Raw genomic sequence first — 21,434 nt, forward strand, 5'->3', positions numbered from 1 at the left:
GTTTAGCATTTCCACTTTTCTTTTCCACACAAATGTGTGAACTGACTCTCACACTGACATATTCTCACACTTACACACACACTTAATTTCACACAAGCACAGAACCAAATTAAAACACAGCTGTTCGGTGTTTGATACGGAGCCAGGGGTGTATTTGCAGCCAGCGCAGGTTGGTTGTATCCAGGGTGCGATTTGTAGGGGGGATGGTGAGGATTTCCCCCTCTCTGGTTTTCCTATCCCTACCTCTGCTAAATTATTTTTATCCCCGGTGGGGACAACATTTATCCCCCTCTGCCCCTCATGTTGATTAATGCTACTTCATATAAGTAAAGCGCTGCAATGTGAGAACAGTCTAAGTCAGAAACGCACCGTCACCATCAGCACTCATGCTGCTGACACAGTGGCTGCGTGATAACTTAATTTGGCCTTGATCGTGCATTTCAGAATGTCGAGTGTGTAATCCATCATAAATGGCTAGTTTCAATGGAGTAGAACGTAGGCCCATCGTCTGAAGGAACTTACATTAAATGAGGCCTAGTAGACAAATAACTTTCAGAATAATCTGTACTGCAAAAACGAATGTTGGTGGGTATTTAAACTATCTAGCGGGTGTTTTAACAGCTGCAAGAAATAGAAGCTTCATGGTCTTTATGTTCTGATTCATAAATTATTTTCATAAAACTTCAAGTTGCCCTATAACTTTACTCTCCAAACTCTTCACTGCACTGTAGGCAAGTCACTGACAGTATGATAGGCTATTTATTTTCTGTAGGCTACAATAAACACATTTATTTTTTCAACTTTTGCAATATTACTGTACGCGCTTGGCTACTGAACGCAAATCAGCAGGAGAGAGAATGCAAGTAGCCTACGCAGCGTGTAGCGCAATGTGTAGGCTATTTGGTTACAAATTAACACTGTTAGCCAATTCACTAACTTAAGACTTCAGTGCCATCATATACAACGTTTTTTTTACACAACAAATACAGAAAGGATGGAGGCAGCAAAAGTAGAGGTGTCATTTCAGATGGGGCAAGAACAAGGTGAATTTGTATGCTTCTCAAAACGTAGTCCTATCCTGCATTAGAGGAGCTGATCATCATACCAAGCACACTCGCTGTTTAAAGTCATACACCACAGTAAACTAAAACTAAAATGTTACAAAGGTGGCAAAATTATTATAGGCTATTATTAGCCATGACATTACTAGGTTATGAATCGTTCGTTCATTTTTTTTTTGGGGGGGGGGGTTACAAACTCATTCAAAATCATCCCCCCCTCTGGTTTTTACACAAATCGCACCCTGGTTGTATCAGACACAGAATCGTCCGCAGTGAGCTTCACTCAAGCGAGACTGGGTGGGATTCTCTTGAAATTGACAGATGGTTGCCTTGGCGAGGTATGTTTAACGTAACAGATTCCGGAATGGAGCATTCATTAGTAGCCCTGTCCACCTGACAGAGTTTTACCTCCTGATTGGTTGAATGTCAGATATGAGTGACATACAGTATGTAGAGAGGAGTTCCTCCCCAGACAAGCACAGTAATGACAGCCTGAAAGAGATGGGGTGGCCAGCGGTGAGCTAATACCTCAAACAACGAAAAGTGCTTCAACAATGAGGCTCTTACTCTGAAAATGGACGACCAGCACACAGTCCACGGGTTCATTTGAAGCTCTTTAAGATTCCACAGGACTAATTCTCTGACTGATGACTTCAGCAGAACTGGTTGTCAGCTCTGTAGGGTTGTGATTTAAGGAAGCTCCCCACCAGGTTCTTGTCTCTTAGTAGAGTCCTCACCATCTCAACTAAGACTGTTTGTATGTGTTCTTACTAGCCCACACAACTGCCTTCTCAGAGGTCCCGGGATCCCAGGCTCCCCAAGTATATACATAACGGCACTCATTGAACAGGAGTATTTGAGTATTGCATTGACATGGAAATATATATTTACATTTCTCTAATAGAAAGCAACAGTACCAAAGTCCTTTTAGGCAAGTCCCTCCACTCGGCGGCCATATTGCAACGCTTTTTGGGCACTTATCGGGCATCTATTTCAGCAGAAATGCGCATGCGCAAGGCTTCACGAGCCTTACGTTACAAACTAACCCCATGCATTTCTATGGAGGATTTTTTGAGTGCTGTGTTTCCTCATTAGAAAGTCTCTGACTACTAAGTATATCCTCTTTATTGTTGGCTGTGCCGCCATTTATTTTATATTTCCTAATCAAGTCTTTAAAACTTAATTTAGTCTCTTATGCACAAAATGTAAAGCACATTGAATGACCACTGCTGTGTAAGATAATGGGCTATATAAATAAACTTGAACTTGTGGTCGTTGGTTGTTTTGTTAGATAGCAATAACTCCCTGAGCACAAGTCAGGACCTTTCATTAAGATACTGTGCATGTGTTTTCATTATAATAATTATTTTATTTTTTCATTACAAAGGGAGATGGAATTAGAATGCCAAGCGTGAGCTGAGAGGAGCGGTGAGGCCAGAGGGTCAGTCAGTGAAGCGGACTTCGAGCAGGCGAACAGGGACACTGGGACGCAGAGAGAGAGATCAGATCATGGAAAGTTGTGCATTAAGAAGTGGGGAAAAAAAAGAAAATGTTATGAGTAGAGAGTAAATGGAGAGAAAATTTTTGCTAATTCTAAATCGAACTTGGCACATCTGAAGGCTGTTTACACCTCTAAACTTCATCACATCCATGTGTCTGTAGTCATCGCAGTTACCCAGCAACCACAGGGGTCTAAACCATCCTCATCCCTCATCAGACAGGCCCCAGATAAGACCCACTGTGTGTCCAGTTGAAACTGAGCCACCAGACACCAGAACAGAGACTTAGGCTCGTCATTGATGTTGCATTTCATTTAACACTGTTAATACCCGTTTCATCATGTTGCACATTTCAGCTTTAGTACTTTTTCTCCGCAGAATCATGCACACAGCTCATAATCTTAGGTCAATTGAAGAAAAAAACAACCTCCACAAAACTCACAGCCTGTTCTATCAACTTTCCCACTGCCTGTTGAATTGATCTCACGTCTGATTGCGCTTGACCATTTTTCACACTGCAAAAAATGATATCCTGCCAAGTGTTATAAACTTATATTGAGATAGAAAATCTAGTTAGTATTGTTTTTAGTAAAAAAGATACTCTTGTAAGATTAATTGACTTAAAATAAGTCAAAATCTTTATAAATTAAGACATGAAAACAAGTAAATTTATCTGGCTAAATTTATCTAGCTTATCTTCCAAGCTATCCTTGTGGGGCTACATGGCCACCAAGTTTCGTGCACCCCGGTCTTTCAGTGTCCTGGAAATCCTTGACGGAAAATTGGCCATGCGAAAAAGAAAAAAAAAATCTGACTAAACCTATAATCTTACAAGAAAGCTCAAAGTAAGTATCTTTATACTAAAAACAATACTAATTAGATTTTTTTTATCTTATTATAAGATTATAACACTTGGTAAGATATCATTTTTTGCAGTGCAGCTAAGCTATCCCACACCGTATCAATTTGCGCCCTGTTACCAAGGATACAGTTGGGGATATGGGGCCCCCCTTTTTGTGTGGGCACACCTTGTCAGAAAGGCCCACAATGTGTTAGTAAACCTCCACAAAACTGTAAAATATCAAACAAATAACATCCTGTTGGCATGGCAATCATGGCCGGATCTAGAATAGGGCTAGCCTGGCTAGCGCCACCACTTCTCAATGATACGTGGTCTGGGAACCAAACGTTAATTTTCTGTATTTGAAAACAATGCCCAGATCCGTTTATTGGGTGCCACGGATGTCTATCAAATGTGTCTGTGCATAGCTCATCATCGTCTTGCTTTCCCCCTTGTTCTGTGATTGGTCCCCTATCTCAGGCGAAAATTTGCTCCATGGTCTCCAGGCTGCCTTAGCAGCGTGAATCAAATCGCGTGCAAGGCAGCATGGGAACACCCAGGCTAGAATAGGGCTGGGAGGGGCAATGCCCCTCCAAATATTTCTTCTGCCCCACCTAATTGGTCAATTTTAATTGACAGCTATTGAATCTGCCAATCACACTTTTCTAATTCGTCCCGTCTGAATTTCGATGATGAATTTCTGATTTGCTGATTGGATAGCATAAATAAGCTACCGGAGCAGCAGACGCGTTCCCCTACCATTCCACACTGAGTGCATCACTTGCTGTTTCATACTTCAGTAGAGAGGGCTTAGCTATATTTCCATAAAGGTTATAGGTTACTAAATGTAATATAGATTCTTGTTGCTGGTTTAAATAAAGACCTTTTTTGTATTATTCTCGTTTGAATAAGGTTTATTTTTAGCTAATGTACATGTTAGCTTTCTAAGGTGATCTAGCCAGTTAGTTTGTTAACATTGGTCATTCCTTAACTGTGTTATAAGCAGGGTGGGAATTTTACGGCGGCCACGTCGTTGCCCCTTGCGTTGGCCGTGATGTCCCTTTGAAAATCGGAGGTTCACAGGACACTGTGGCCTTGGTGCCCATTTCTTTCTATATTCTGCTTTGCATCCGACTAGCGATTTTTATTTAGCCTATGGCCTGATTAAGCTTAGCATTCACAACGCAAATTAATTTAGCCTATGTCTTTTACGCAGTGGAGAATGTGACAGCGCACGGCAAGAAAGAAAGTGCGTCCAAATTCACCCATTCTTTGCTGAAATAGCCTATACTCCGATAGCCTACTCTTCACAAAGATATTACATGTATCACATCACACGAAAGAGCTTTTTCTCAGCTTTTAAACGATGTTGGCCGCAAGTTGTGGTAAACGGTTCGCGAGAAAAGTAACTTTAATTTATCATGTTACATTCTGCGCCCATCTCCCTACCCATTCATCTTGTTGGAATACTTCACAAATTGTTCCCGAACACATGAGAAACCATATTTTAGAAGAAACAGCAGACCTTACCGAATAAAAAGGTGGAAAGCATTCCCCTGTACAGTTAGCCATTCCAGAGTAATCCGGTTTTACATTTGCAGCAATGTCTAAATGCATGTCTCCAACTTTGGGCTTCAGGTTTCACAGTGTGTTTAAATTGTCCAATACATGATTTCATAACAGGCCAAATACAAAATAAATGTTACAAATATTGCCTAGATATCTGTAAATATTAAAATCAGCTGACTAAGAGTTTGTCAAAGTAGCCTTAATGATGCTAAGCATACATGTAGACTATTTGAGTTTCTTAAAGCTTAACTGTGCTTTATTGTTCAATACATGATTTCATAACAGGCCACATAGAAAATAGATGTTAAATATAGTCAAGATATCTGTAAATATTAAAATCAGGTCTATGATTAACAGTTCTGTTTGCTATTAGATACGGGTTTTAAGGTGAAAAGTAAGGCATTTGTAGGTGAAACTGAGCGGGGGGGGGGGGGGGGGGGGTATTCATTGTGCCCACCCCAAATTTCTATTTGCCCCCCCAATCTGAGCAGCCTAGATCCGGGCCTGATGGCAATACTGTACCAGCTGATTTATAATATATATAAAGATATTTTGACCCATCTGTTGTGACTTGTGAGTGTTCTGGCACGTTCTGTGCCAGACTGAGGACCATTTCATTAGCACCGGATGCTCCCAGCTCGAGGATACCAGCATGTAGTCAAGCAAGGAGCAGCCAGTCACTCATCGTCTGCTTAATTAGTGTCAACTGATTAATCAACAAACATGGCTGCGAAAGGCTAACTTGGTGACTGTCAGAGGCAGGGTCTGCTGAAAAACATGGCTATCAGAGGCTGACGTGACTCAGATAAATTGAAACAGGGTTTTTGTAGCAGAGTCTGCTATCAAACATGGCTGTCCTGAACTAAGGTGCTGACTGTCAGAGGCTGAGACTAGCAGTGGTCAACATTCATCCTTAGAAGCTTCAGTGTTCTGTAACAAATGTCCACAGTTGTCCCCACAGTTGTCCACTCATTTAAACATTCACAGCACTCTAAAAAGTTAACTATGATCAGTTTTTATATGCTTACAGTATATATACAAACTCAAATTGATTTTGTAAAGATTTCAATTTGATCTTTTTTTATTTTTTGTATTCCTATTTTTTATATTCTTTTTTGTATTGTTACTATTCTTCCTGATTTCAGCTGCCTCTTGTCTGTCTGTTGTACCTTGTCTGTGAAATTGATCATGTTAAGGCCCTAGACTGTAACTTTAGAACTATCTTCTCACCCGTACCTGGCCCTGGCAACAAATCACTCCAATCCTACATCAACTACACTGGCTCCCTGTGCAATACCGTATTCAATTCAAAATCATTCTTCTTGTTTTCAAAGCCCAACATAATCTTGTACCCTCCTATTTTTCAAGCCTCCGGACCCCTTACCAACCAACCGACATGACACGGTCATAAACACATGACTCTCTCATGACACATGAACCCTACTCCTAACCTCTAACTCTAACACTAACTTGTCATGACAAAAACCAAATGACACTCAATAACAGAAGCGTTATGTCATAAATATTGGACTTTATAATGTTTATGACCAGGCCCGTTGCAAGAGGGGGGCGAGGCCCTGTGCGAACTTGACGGGTGCGAGGCCCTTTTAACTATACGTGCATGGAATCATGCAGCCTACTTTACACCCTACTTTACACATAACTTAGGCTACTGTCGGTGTATATTTAGTAGTAGGATAATACATTGACATGTCTTTAAGAGGGGGAATGATATATAACATTACATAAATCGTTGGCCATAATAAGCCGTTTATTATCCGTCACATCAACAACACAGACATACATGTTAACACAGACATAGCTAAAGGTGAACATTTTGACTTGAAGAAAAAGGTCATGAAGTAGGCTATTAGCTACTGAACGCAATTTGTCGATATCGAGCGCACGACATTCAAACTAAACTATTGAAGATATGTGCATTACATAAACTGACAAATTAATAACACGCATAACATAGATTGACTCACCATAGCCTACTTAGAAAAAATCGACCTTTCTGGCTTTCGTAGGCTATGCACAGTGATTTAATTTACAATGGCACATATTGCATAAATACTTTATTGATTCTCACATTGGATATCCTCCTCCCTTTCGATGCTTTCCTCCAGTTGTAACGATCGAGTTGTTGTTAAATCGCTACTGCCCTCATTGGTGCTAACAACATTAACATTAATGCTTGTCTCCATAACCGTAGCACCACTGTCACTATCCCTGTGTGCCTGCTGCTGCTCGGCCACATCTCTAGATGAATTATTCACAAACCGATCCAGAGAACCATGCAGTGTCTTGTTGAACTCCTCTTTCTGTTTTAGTTTCTTTCTTTTCTCAGCATCAGACTGAAATTTACGAAAGCAGTCGCGCGGACGTGCTGCCGACATTTCCCCTTCGTTCTAGCTCGCCTTCCCGGCTGCTACAAGCCTGGCTGACCGCTACAACAAGCCCGCTACAAGCCTGGCCGGCCGGCGGCCACTACAAGCCTAGCCTGCGTAACGACGTCATGAAATAAAATTAAAAGATATTCATTTTTATTTACTTTGTTTTTAAATCTTAAACAATGTCTATGCAGATTTAAATGAAATACAGTTCTATATTTTAGAGACATATTGTATAAAGAGCAGCAATAAAGATTTAGAGATAAATCTGCAACATCATTGGCCAGGTGCGAGGCCCAGAGCGCGAGGCCCTGGGCGACCGCCCAATTCACCCCCCCCTTCCGACGGGCCTGTTTATGACACATTTATGACAGTGTCATGTCACTCTTATGTAGATACTGTCAAGTAAAGTGTAACCAAAAAATAACATCATGAGTTACTTTTGCAGGCAAGCATTGCTAGCCTATACATTAAAAGATCAACTTACACTTGACTCGTGGCTTGGATCCTCAAGCTATGAGGGGGAGGGGGTGAGGGGCAACACTTTCCTTTTTGTGGACAGCACTTGAAATGCTACTTGATGTTACATTATGCGGGTCTTGGCACTAGACAACTAAAATGGCCACTGCGTGCTAACATGGAAACAGTCTAAAACAGAATCCAGTCCATGGGAAATGGTTTGGAAGAATGAGTGAAGTTGTTTACCTCAGAACTAAAAGCACTTTAGACTTCAGACTTTAAATAACCTTTTGAATCATGTAAACATGATGAATTAGACATAAAGAAGGACTGATTGCCACAGAAATTAATTCAGAAAATGTTGTACTGTATGTTACCTGTTTTTCAAGGTCAAGGATCCTTCTTTGGTAAAACGGAGTCATGCTGAGTCAGATCCTTCTGAGACAACGCAAGGCTTCTTCCGAGCATTCAGAACCCACAATGGAACAGACTAGCGAGTGTGCAGGAAGCTGTATCCTGCCCACTCGTTTTTGAAAAACAATAAATACAACACTAATTCTCCCGCATAAATAAATTAAATTACACATCCTTGATCTGATTCCTACAATCAACTACAGAACAGTGACCATTAAGCAAACATTAAGCAAAACCTTATAGAGAAAATGTTTCTTTAGTAGTTCACACCCTGCACAAACATCCCTGCTAAAAGCCTTCATTAGACAATTTCAGTGTGAGAGTTCAAAGTTGTCAAAATGACCTGAGCCCTTACTAAACTTAGCCTACTTAACACAATGACAATCAATTTACAAAGAAACAGACAATATTTATATTTGAATACATAGTCAACTGTGTGGGTGAATCAGGGATGCTAGGGATACGGCTAAGGGATTCTAGAAAATTCTGTGAAACAAATAACTTTGTCCTTGGTAGAATTTGAAGGATGCTTGACATTTGAACTGTGCTTTGGCAAAATTCGATGATGTACCTTCCACAAAAAAGCAGCCTTCAAAGATTCGTCCTTGTTATGTCATAAATGTTTGACTTGTTTATAATGTTTATTACACATTTATGACAGTGTCATGTCACTCTAGATACTGTCAAGTAAAGTGTAACCAAAAAATAGTAATGCCAAATTTTAAATTACTTCCTGGTCAACCCTGGACTTCTTCCTGCTTACCCCTGATGTCGCTGGCTTGTTTGGCTTCTTCCAGTCCAGTTCCACATTAGTGTGGTGAAAATATTCAAGCCACCAAGCACACACACACACAACACCCTAAAGGCTATCAATCTTCGCTGACATCTTATTACCTGCTAACAGAAACTAGCAGCAGCAGATAGGTATGCTGGCGATATCTATTTCATTTATTTATTTATTTCCCCATCGATCTCACATGCTGTGTGTGTGTGGCGCAGTTAACCCCTAAACCCCTAAAATAGCTGCTGCTAACAATGCTGTTGCTGTGAGAGCTTTTTTTCTTTCACAATTCTGCCAAAAATCATCCCACTACACACACACACACAGAGGGGAGCAAAAAATGCCCCTGGGTTAAACACAGATAGCTGTAAAGTACCATAAGGTGGCATCATTCATTTATTCACAGGGAGAGAGAGAATCTATATAATGTTCAGAAACTATTCAGTCAGAGAAGCTCAGCTTTCCTCCACTCTTTCAGCCTGTTTCCTTGGCTGGCCGGCTCATACTTGGTGCTGAGCAGAACTGCCCTCTCTCTGAGCTCATCTTCTCATCTGCTGTCAGTGGATAGCCATTTTCCCTCCCCCCATCTACCCCCCACCCCCCTCTATTTGTGCCCTCACTCTCTTTCTCTCCTGTCCTCTCATCACCTATCACTGTTGGTCTTCTCTACAATCCTGTCCTCACCTCTCAGTCTCATCTCTTTTCTGTAATCTCCACCCCCCCCCCACTTTCTCCTTCCTTTCTCTTATATCCTTTCCTCCCTTTTCTTTTTCCTGTCACTGTTCATTCCCTCCATTTCTCTTCATCTTCTCCTTTCTCTCTCTCTCTCTCTCTCTCTCTCTCTCTCTCTTTGTCCTGTGGCAGCTCCTGTCCGTCTGCTGCGGATGTGGGGCCTGCAGGGAGTGGGCATCATGCTCTCAGCGCGAGGTGTTACTGCACCAGCAGGAGGCGCCCTGCGTGACTGATGGCGCTTAATGAGCCCGTCACCCTCCCGCCGAGACACACCCCGATTACATCTGTGCCCCGCCTGGCGAGGGGGCCGCGCTAGCCGGGCAACACTTCAGGCAAAACGTCTTATGACAGCAGCGAGTGTATACACACGCGCGCGCACACACACACACCTTATCTGCCACTGATGCTATTATGAGCCTTACATCACACAACTGTGTCCTTGTGTGTGTTTCTGAGAGGAAGAGAAAGAGAGTGTGTGTATATTAGTGTGTCTTAAGTGTGCATGTTTTTGTGCGTTTCTATGTGAGTACCGGTATCCTTGTATGTGTGTGTCTTGTCTATGTGTCCAAGCGTCTTTGCCAAAATTCTGTGTGTGTGTGTGAGAATGAACCCACATGAGATTTGGTGAGCGCACTGGTGTGTGTGTGTGTGTTGAAGAGAGAGAGAACATATGTGAGTAAAGCAATAATACCAACTATGCAGTGTAATTAAAAATAGTGTCAAATAAAAAGCAATCAAGATGAAGGTTTTTTTTTTCCCCAGAGGGAGGCAATAACAGGTCTGATGGTGGTATGGATGCAGAGGGTCCTTCTCAAGTGTGGCTGAGCCTAACCAGTGATGACATCCCTTATCTTCAATAGCCCCTTTCGGAATGGAGACATCTGTTGAGCCATCATAAACGATCATATTGAAGCAAACGCACATAACACACAAACACATAGACAACACATGCATCTATAGCTTCCATAAATGTTGGCTCTTCTCCAGATCCCCCATCTGTACAACCAGCTGTCTGGCCAATCCCTTGTCTGCGATGGTTTCCACGGAGATGCAAACCTGCCCAGTGGCCGTCATGAATGATTGATGGGTGTCCCTCACACACACAGCTTGATAAATGACTGGCTCCTGGACAGAGACCTTGAACCTTTCTGTGGGTGTGTCACCTGTGTTATTGTCTTGTGCCAATGGACACACCTGTAAAGCTTGTACACACACACATGGGCCTGTGGTCGTCTGCACTGAGCAGATGTCCTGTGATGTGATTGAACTATATCCCTTCCACAATAGATTACACTGACAACAAGCTTTAAGCTGTTCAGAACCCCCTCTCAAAGGCACATGCTCATCTCTGAAAACTGAGTTATTTCTAAAGAGAGCTTTTTAGCTTTTCTCCATTACAGAGTGATTAGTGAAACAGCCTAGCAAACCATGAAAACAGCAAACCTAATTTGTATAATTCTGTCAGGGGGGGGAAGACGTAAAACAAAGTTGCATTTCAGTCTTAATGATAATGAACTTATAAATGAATTAGGAGGTCCAGTCCATCTACGGCCTCATAAAACATCCCATAAGCGTGGGACTTATACAGTACTTTACATTCTAGTGTCCAGATAGCCTAATGTCCGTCCTCTCTCATATTCACCCCAACCCCCACTCGTCCAGTCACGCTGCGCAGCTGGTGCATACAGTATAGAGACCGGGAGCTGGTAATAAATCACCCCATAAATAAAAGGTCACTCTCATCTCCCCCCGCTGAGATGCATATTGGCTGTGTGATGCACGGAGACAAAACACATTTATCAAAGGCCAAGCTGAACTGGGCCAGACAGCGGCTCAATGCAGAGCAGGCCTGAGGTTCGTTCGTTCAAACTGTAGCGGAAATGTTTTCTCTGAACAGTTCCGTTCGAGTGATTTAGCGTAAACATGCCGTTTTAGCGGTAATCCTTCGCCCAGATCCTTTGTATGTTTCTAAGAGACTACCTTCTCAAATAGTTTGCAAGTGTTTGCAAACATCCGTGGAGAACTCAAGGCAAACATTTGCAAACGTTTACGGCTACGTTTACGGATTTGAACGCATGCTGTCATTACTGGTGACGGGCTCGGAGCAGAGCTTTGTGCAACAGTGCGCCAGAGTTTAATTCCCCTTTGTGCTGGCATGGGGGGGGGGGGGGGGGGGGGGGTGCAGAGAGATGGAGGCCTCCTTATCCAGCCAATTTTATGCAGAGTAACCCCCTTCTGTTTACAGCTGTGTTAACTTAGTCCCCACCATTACAGGAGCCAAGGCTGCTGATGCCAGTGGATCCTGATGAATAAAATACCACCAGATATGAGTAAACTGTCAACAGATATACGTAAACAGTCATAAAGTCATACTTACATGTACTTATAGTATACATACCTTCATTCGTCATTTATTGGTATGTCATACTAAATACATATGTTTTACTAAACAAAGCGAAAATCTCTGAGATCACTCTTTGTTTCTCTTTAGTTTGAATGTCTTAAACAATGCCAATCATGGATCTTCCACCTTTTAAAGAGGCTTTGAGGAATCTTCAGAAATGTTCCACTAGCGTGCGTTGCCTCCTGGTCGGTGCCAAAGCACCCTACTGCCTGCGACTCTTTCCAGGAAGCCAGGTAATTGCACCACGACTACCCTGAGCATCGTTAATCAAGTGAAAACATTCCAATCAAACCACTTAATTAAGGTCTGAATTAATTAGCACGGTTATAAATGCATAAAGTACAAAAATGTGTGTGTGTGAGTATGTGTGCCTGGTGTGTGTCCTCATTCAGAGTCTCATCCTCACATTAATGAATGTAATTAAATGAGGAGAGTCGACTTTGTTTCTGGCCTAGTTAATCACACATGTTTAACGCGACTCAACCTGCCACAGAAACTCACATAAACTCACTTGCCGAACTAGAGCACAGTTTAAAGATGTCATCCGCACACTTCTACTCAATGATTTTCTCTCTCTCTCTCTCTCTGTATAGCTTGATATGATCAAGATTGTGTAGATCCAGATCCAGCCCATGTAAATCTGGACTTGTCTGTAAACCACACGTAAATACCATGCTTGAGTCACTGTACAGCACCACAAGGAAATTCTCAAGAGCTTTCTCTCAATAAACAGCACAAAAACTCAGCTGTCAATGTTCAGTGGTATCTTGACAGAAGACGGAGTGTCCTTGCTAAAAATGTTAGAATGACTTACATTCTCATCATTGGAGGAGAGAAATTATGGCGTGATGGTGGGAGAGAGCAGAGAAATCGCCTGAAAGTGGGCGCTTTATGCCAACACCCTGAGCAATCGCAGCCTTGTCAGAACTGTCACTTTGACAGGAGGAGGATGCCTCTAAGTGTCCCCCTGTCCTGGTACACCCCTCTGAAGGACAGAAAGAGACAATGCACAAAGAGAAACAGTGAAATATGAAATGAAATACGTGTGTGTGTACCATTCAGTCCTATTCATGGGCTTGAAAAGTACTGGGGACATAAACATCTTCATGCAGTTGGCTTGACAAGTGCTGGGGACATGATATGAGACTTTACATTATCCTAACGTTACCTCTCAATGCCTGGGGACATGAGACTTTACATTATCCTAACGTTACCTCTTATTGCCTGACTGACGTCTTTGCCTGTGCTCTTAAGCACAAATACAAATGCACCACATGTTGAAGGCTACTGCAGTTGTGTAAACAAGCTAAAATGAATGGGATGTATGATATCTCTACCAGCAGAAAACTCTTATCACTCGATAAAGTGAGACAACATCATTGGCAAACTTTAAAACACATACTGTAGAGGTAATATCAGCGCTATGTTGAATCGTGGTGTTTTTATTAACACCGCTGCCTAGCATGGTTGAGTACACAGCTTCATTACTTGAGTAAAAGTACAGATACCCTTTGCTAAATTTTACTCAAGTACAAGTGAAAGTACAACAGTCAGATGTCTACTTAAGTAAAAGTACTGAAGTACCTGTTTTTAAAAGTACTTGAGTATCAAGAGTACAAGAGTAGCCTACATTTTCTAAATATTGCATTACTACTGCCACAGTGCTTACATTTATGTACAGAAACGTCCTATATGGAGTTATGAAAAAAGTTAATGTTAATACCTTGGAGAATGTAAAATGAATTGGAAGAAAAATCAAGTCATTTTCATCTTTTTACCATGTGGCCAGGGATGAGCAGTATTTCTAATACATGTATTTAAAATACGTATTTCAAATACAAAATACTATTTTGTAATTGAAACACTTGAAGTGAAAACTATCATTAACTTGTTCAGAAAATTGAAATAGTCTGGCGAGGTGGGGCCACAGGTTGGCACATTCCCGGGATGGATCTGCTGCGTCTTCATCCATTGTTTCGTCCATGGTTTCGTCTCTTATCTAAATCTGACCATGGAGTTGACTTTGGCGGAAAGCTGAAGGTGACTGCTGATAGGCTGTCCCAATCAGTGGCGCCTGAACAATCCAATCACGTTTGAGAGGGAAACAACAAATTTAGATTTTTCTTTTTTTCCTACCCATAGTAACGGGTACTCACGGTTATGGATAGAAATGTAGTGGAGTAAAAAATACAATATTTGCCTCTCAAATTGTACTTGAGTAAAGTCATGAGTACTCCCCAAAAATGATACTCGAGTAAAGTACAGATCCCTCAAAATTGTACTCAAGTACTGTACTCAAGTAAATGTACTCCATTACTGTCCGGCATGCCTTGCGCCATCACTACAGATAATGGGCTCCAGACTTTTCCCAGTTCCTCTGATAAGGGAATAAAACACTTCTGCACAGGAAATGGTAGTGTGATGTGGTTCTACCAGAGTCTGACTCAGGGGTGTACATGCCTAGCACTCAACCAAACCCTGATGTACCGCCCTCAGGGCCAGCCAACATGCTACAACTGCGGTGCCTCCAGCACTCATGCTGGGTCGGGAGATGGAACTGCCACTGGATAGACTCAAGGCACATGTTGTGTACACATAATTGGTGGTATGGTGTGTTTTATGTTATGTTATGTGTGATATGTGTGAGGCTGTGTATATCCTGCATGGAATGTAATGATGTGTGTGAAAAAGAATATCCTTATAGGACAATTAAGACTCTATACTATACTAATTAACAAAAACAAATGTATTCACACACTGTTAGAGCAAGAAGTAAGGGAACTACTATAATAAAGTTTGAGTCTAGCAGTATTGGTGGTTATGGAAGCAGCTGTGTGGTTTTAGGAGTGTGCACATACGATGTAGTGTAAGTGAAGAGTTGAGTAAAAGTGTAAAACGCATTCCATGTGTCTCTGCTCCTTTCCAAACATAATACACATCAAAGTTGCTATCGGTGGCAATTAAAGCCCCATGTTTTTGCATTTTCATTTTTTACTGGGGGTTGCAACACCACAAATGAGTGGTTGGGCTAGATTGATGCAGCCCCTTCAGACCAATATACCATAAACTTTTCTTGAACTTGGGTGCAACAGTTCTCTAGTTAAACTACATTTGGCCTACTTGGCTTTTGGGGGGCCCAGCACATGTTTTGGTGTCCTAGGAATTGTCAACCGAAAAGTTTGCCACTAGTGTCGGTGGGTCATAATTAAACACACTGATCTGCTGCCTGACTGGATGACCACAGACCAGTGGTGTTTTAACTCCAGACCAGATGGGTCTTCACACATCACACTGATCTGAACTGCAGAGAGTCCTGCTACAAAACTAACAAACTAGAATCTAGAACTAGAATTTCTTAATCTATTTTATTACTGCACATGATCACAGTCACTGTGTCTCAGATGGTGTACTTCAGTACACTTTAATGCAGTGCCCTGTGTGCTTACTCGTGGAGTGCATACATTTCAACAAAATAAACAAAGTGTTGTCTTAAATCGAACACCAACATCGTGTACTTAATGGAAATGACGATCGCAACATTTAATTATAACTTTATTAGTGTCCTCAATTTGACAGTGACGTTGTACTGTGTCAAAACATGAACAGATTATGTTATAACTTGCTTGTACCTCTGTAAAGTGTGTTTTCCACTGCTGCTGCTCGAGGTTTCTCAACCGCGATTATTACGAGCAACCCTGGAAATCCAGAGTTCTCACGAAAGCACAATTGAATTGTCTCTGCTAGACACTGGCAATGAGTAATAACGCACGTTACTTTTACCCCTTGCATCGCGAGGAACGGTATATCTGATATAGGCGGGCCATGAGCCGAGCTAAACAGATGATGACAGCGCTGCAACGAATCAGTCAGTAAACATTGGTCGTAGTGTGATCCAATTGTGTCAAAGTCCGGAATCAGTCAGTAAACATTGGTTGTAGTGTGATCCAATTGCGTGCAGTGAGATTTTCAAATGCATGCTTGGTGCCACCCCTTGAGTTGGGCCATTTTCATTATTTGTGGCCTGACCCTTAATCTTTCTAGATTACCACGGTCTGGATTTTGGCATTAAATTGGCATTAAAAAGTTCTACATGGCAGTAACAAGTTCTACTTGGCAGTAACAGTAACAAGTTCTACTTGGCAGTATGAAGTTCTAATTCTTTGACACACCTCCCTCTGTGTGCCTCCTGCCCTCCTCTTTGTGTGTCTCCTAACAGAGCTCTGCACAGACAGCAGTGGAGGACAGTGAGAGGATCTTTACTGAGATGATCCGCTCCATTGAGAGAAGGCGCTCTGAGGTGAAAGAGCTCAGGAGAAGGCTGAGGTGAGTCGGGCTGAAGGACTCCTGAAGCAAATGGAGCAGGAGGCTGCTGAGCTGAAGAGGAGAGATGCTGAGCTGAAGAGGAGAGATGCTGAGCTGGAGAAGCTTTCACACACAGAAGATCACATCTGTTTCCTCATGGTGACATTAACCTGCACTCCTGAAACTGAAATGAATCGATAAAAGTGTTAACTAAAAGATAAAGTGTATCGTCATCGACTGGTAGTTGACTGGGTTTGATTCCGTAGCCGCTGTGAGTCTGTACCACTCTCTGTACCACTTTGGATGGCCTGCTAAATATCAGTCAACTTTTTCTAGTGGATACCTTCCTGTGGAACATTTGACATATTTGAAAATGAACGGTGTGTAATAAAATGTGTGTTGTGTGCTGTATTGCTTTACAGTAGGTACACTATGTATCTAACAGGCACACACACTTAAACACACTAATGCATAATGACACACACACCAAACTGACTGATTTAACATTACTGTATGTCTGCAGCCATGGAGGAAATGGCCCTGACTTCATATTCAGGGGGCCTGTCACACCGTGTGCGTGTGTTTCTTTCTGCAGAATGTTGTGTCAGTCATTGGTGCTCCTTGCAGCACAGTTCCATACAGCACAACATTCACGATAAACCAAAGCAACGGATTTTACTCATGATACAGCATTTGATACAACACAGCCCTGAGTGAATATTAACACAGTTCTCTCTAAACTTTTATATTTTTATTTGTAAAATGTCCCATTAATCAGAGAGTCTCCTTGCTTTTAAGACTTATCCAGTGTGAACTTCAAGCAGAGTTTCCTCTTTTGAGGCTGTGAAGGAATCTGTCTCTGCAATGAAGGTGTAGCGGGAGGAGAAACTGGGAGGGATCTTCAGGGAGGATGTAGCCAAGATATCTGCAGCAGGTTGGACAAACATCTAGAATGGAAGCAATCATTAACTACTTTTATGAGACCTTGTAATGTTCTAGTTCTTGTTATTTTCTGTGTCTCTCAACAGTGACTCATATCCAGATCATCCAGTCTTTAAAATGTGAGTCTGTCATCAAGTTGCATTCTCTTCTACAGTTGAGATAAAAACTTCCTTTTAGAGCAGGCCTGTCACAGATTCTAAAAACAAACATTTCTCCAAAGGTGGAGTACATGTATACAAAGCAAATGTGTGTTTGTTTTGTAGATTCTGTGTGAATAAGTGTTTCTGTGTTTGTTCCCAGGTACTGATCCTGAACTCCCACTCAGAAGAACTGACAGTAAGAAATATAGACCACCATAAAGGAAGTCCAGCAAAGGAATGATAGTTTCACTGAATCTTTTAAACCTTCTTTCAGCTGTCAAACCTAAGAGATATGGAGGTGTGACTGGGCCCCAGAGTTAAAAAAAAAATTAAGTTCCTTTAAAAAAAAAAATAAAAAAAAAAGATCAACTGTTGATCACAGCTGACATAGCTGGAGACTAGGGCTGAAAGGGTTAAGATTTAAGCATCTGGGGACTGCCACATAACCTTCTTTATACATCTCTGCTGATGTGATTTGAAAATGAGTATGCTGTCATCATTATCTTCATACTATATAATGTAAATATGTGTTATAAGGGATATTTTCTGTTTCAGTGTCTGATGTTCTGGCTGTTTTTCCTGAATCAGTGACAAGAGAGGAGCTCTTATGGTGTAAGTTAGACACACAAACAAACAAATAAACACACACACACACCGTTGCACACACACACACAGACCCACACTCATAGCTACAGATACACACATACACACACAGAGACACATACTGTACAGATGTACATATATAAACACACACAAACTAATGTACATGTACATACTCCCACAAAGAAGCAAGTACCGTAATTTCCCAACTATTTACTATATATATGGTTATGGGATTTGGCAGATGCCTTTGTCCAAAGCGAAAACCTATATTATTATATATAAATACACACACACACACACACACACACACACACACACACACAAAAAAAAAACACTCTCTCTCTCTCACTCACTCACTCACACACACACACACACACACACACACACACACTTAACACAAAAGAAAGTATATCCTATTGATACCGTTTATACACAGACAACGATACACTTGTGTACACAAACAAACAACAAACACACACTGTAATACACAAAGTCTAAGTTTGTCGTATTTTCTCTTCTCCTTCATCAGATTTATGTCCCTTCATACTTGATCCAAACACAGCATACAGAAACCTCCATCTGTCTAAGGGGAACAGGAGGGTGGGGGGTGGGGAGGAGAGATGAGATCCAGAGAGATCATCCCGAGAGATTTGATCGTTGATTGTGTAGAGAATGTGTGTCTAGACGCTGCTACTAGGAGGTTGAGAGGAGTGGGGAGCTTCGCAGTGCTCGGATTACGTGGGAGCCAGAGGGAGCCGAGCTCCCTTATAGTGAGGACTGGCTCCCATGAAAACAACAAAGTCAAAAATATGAGGGGGTCTCTCATATCTGAAGGTGTCTGGCATTGTAATTTAATCTTAAACAACGCTCATTATCCATCCCTGTGCTACTGTATCTCTTACCATTAAAGACGTTAAATTAAAATATAGGCTACTACTGGACGTAGACCTACCCTACGCTCTTGAACGCAGCATTCTTGAACACAGCACTTCACCACCACACCACTAGACTATATGAGCAAACCGCATACGATCGATTTGGCAGCAGCACTCGCAAGTCCGAAGAAGTCACCCTGCTTGATGCGAGTGTTTTGTGTAGACGTTCATTGGTCTAGCCTGGTTTGATATGTGCTGAAAAAGTCCAGTTTGCTGTTGAACTTGCTTCGCCTCTTCTATGTTTATTGACAAAGCCATAAATTACGGCCCCCTTCAATGATTGTGTGAATTGATAGTTATCCTCTGCCATTTAGAGCTCCGGAAAGTTCCCAGTTATTTTGAAACACCTGTTAGCAATCTCTGATGGCGGATCAATGGCTACCCGACAACATCTCAGTGCAAATTCCAAAATTGTTCGTTTTATTTCCACAGTTCAACACACAAGACGACTGAACACCTGTGTTGCCTAGTAATGTGTACATTAGCCTATAGAACATAGTTTGGCTGCAATGGCTTTATTAATTTCTGCCAGTTAGCGCATTTTCCCTGTGTATAAGTTAAAGACGAAATGTGTTTGACACCGAGGATAGCCTATCTGAGATGGTGGTCTGGTTCAAATGAGTTACGTTGTGAAATGAAATATGGACTATTGCAATCAATATGTTGAAATTAACTAAAATGAATCAATTTCTATGAAAAATCTCTGTCTGTTGTGTGCGTGTGTCAAGTTATAGCCTAGGCCTATGCATACTGCGCAAAAGCGTCACTCGCGCCTATAATGTATCGCCTTTAGGCTATGCGCCGGATGTGGCAACTTTTATGAGATAGAGAGACCCCCTTAAAAACAAAAAGATATTTCGAGCCCTGGAGCTTCTTATAGCAGTCTTATATAAAAGCATCAGCAGGAAAGTGTGGGGTAATCAGTGTTTGTTTGGACTTAATGATCAGTCCTGGAGTCTGGACCTCTGCAGCTCCTGCTTCTATTTCCTGCACAATCATAAAGAAACTAAACTGCCTCCAGTGAGCAGCTCCAGAATAGGAGTGTATGTGGATCACAAGGCAGGAACACTGGCTTTCTACAGCAATGACCCTCCTGCACAAAGTCCAGACCACATTCACTCACACACTTTACCCTGGGTTTTGGCTAGGACGTAAATCAGCAGTGGAGTTACTGTGATTCAAATATATTAGATATGCTCTTAGAAAAGCTATGCACACACCCTTTCACAGATCACATCTCAGCACGTATTAAGTATCACACACATAATGATCTCTCTGGACCCCTAAGTTCAGACCACATTCACTCACACACTCTACCCTGGGCTTCATCAGTCATAAGTGAAGCTGTTGTGACCCAGGCCGTATACAGCCGGACAGAAAAGCCCGACTCACATGTAAGGATCTGACAGCTGCCTGAGATTCTCTGTTCTTGGGGAAAACAGAAGACTGAACCCAATCCCTCATCTCTGGACCCCAGGAGATAATACAGTGTCTGCACCTCTGGACCTCTGCTGGAACACACATCACCACACCATACATAAACTATTGGGTGGGAAATGTGTTGACGAACCCAGTGTTTCACCCCCCCTGATCCTCTCTCACAATCACAATCCTGCTCCCCCTAACCCTCCTTCCCCTCCCCCAGGGTTTCAGGCCTTTTGTCCCTCTGTGATTGGATACGTCTATGTGGTTGTACTCATAGACTGTACAGTATATGTGAGGTTGTACTCAAGAGATTGAATAAAGATATTTGATGTATAAAGAAATGTACACTTCTTGTTGCAACACGATAGACATGGTTGTCCCAATCTCCAAAAGACTTGCATACAAAATGCATTAAATGTATTGGATCTTAAGGTGGATAATTTTTTTAAATTATTATTATTTTTAAAAGCACGTTATCACTACCTAATTCTAGACCACTTCACGCCATGGAGTTCTTTGTCTCCACCTCGTCCGTTAATACCGTATATCGGGACACCTTGACAGCCATTATCCCTACATAACAGAGGGTGTGGGGTCAGACATCAGTACATGATGTGGGAGAGTGTGTGTGTCAGCCTGAATCTTTGTTACCAGTCATATGATTTTAGGATGTTGCTGTTTTTGAGATGACAGTTATCGACATGTTGATCACATCATAGCAAACTGCAGGTTTCTGTAATATTTGGAGACAAAGTCCTCATCATATTCATCAGTCCTGTCTGGTAGGTTTGCCACTAGGTGTTGAGTATGGAGGGGAAAAAAAGAAAATAAATTGTGACAACTCTCCCTTTCAAATGATAATAATAACTAAATGTACCACATAGCGGTACAAAATATGACTGCCGCTCAGTACTGTACATAGTGAAATTTTGGA

The 21,434-nt window shown here is 41.8% G+C and overlaps 1 long non-coding RNA gene across 1 annotated transcript; it reads left to right on the forward strand.

The window, feature by feature from the left end:
- The first annotated feature begins 2,105 nt into the window (after positions 1-2,105).
- On the forward strand, positions 2,106-8,836 carry LOC121705903. Its single transcript, XR_006030915.1, has 2 exons — positions 2,106-2,592; positions 8,212-8,836. It is a non-coding gene; the product is annotated as an uncharacterized LOC121705903 (long non-coding RNA).
- The last annotated feature ends 12,598 nt before the right edge of the window (positions 8,837-21,434 follow it).

Source organism: Alosa sapidissima, chromosome 3 (genome assembly GCF_018492685.1).
Source record: "Alosa sapidissima isolate fAloSap1 chromosome 3, fAloSap1.pri, whole genome shotgun sequence".
Lineage (NCBI taxonomy): Eukaryota > Metazoa > Chordata > Actinopteri > Clupeiformes > Clupeidae > Alosa > Alosa sapidissima.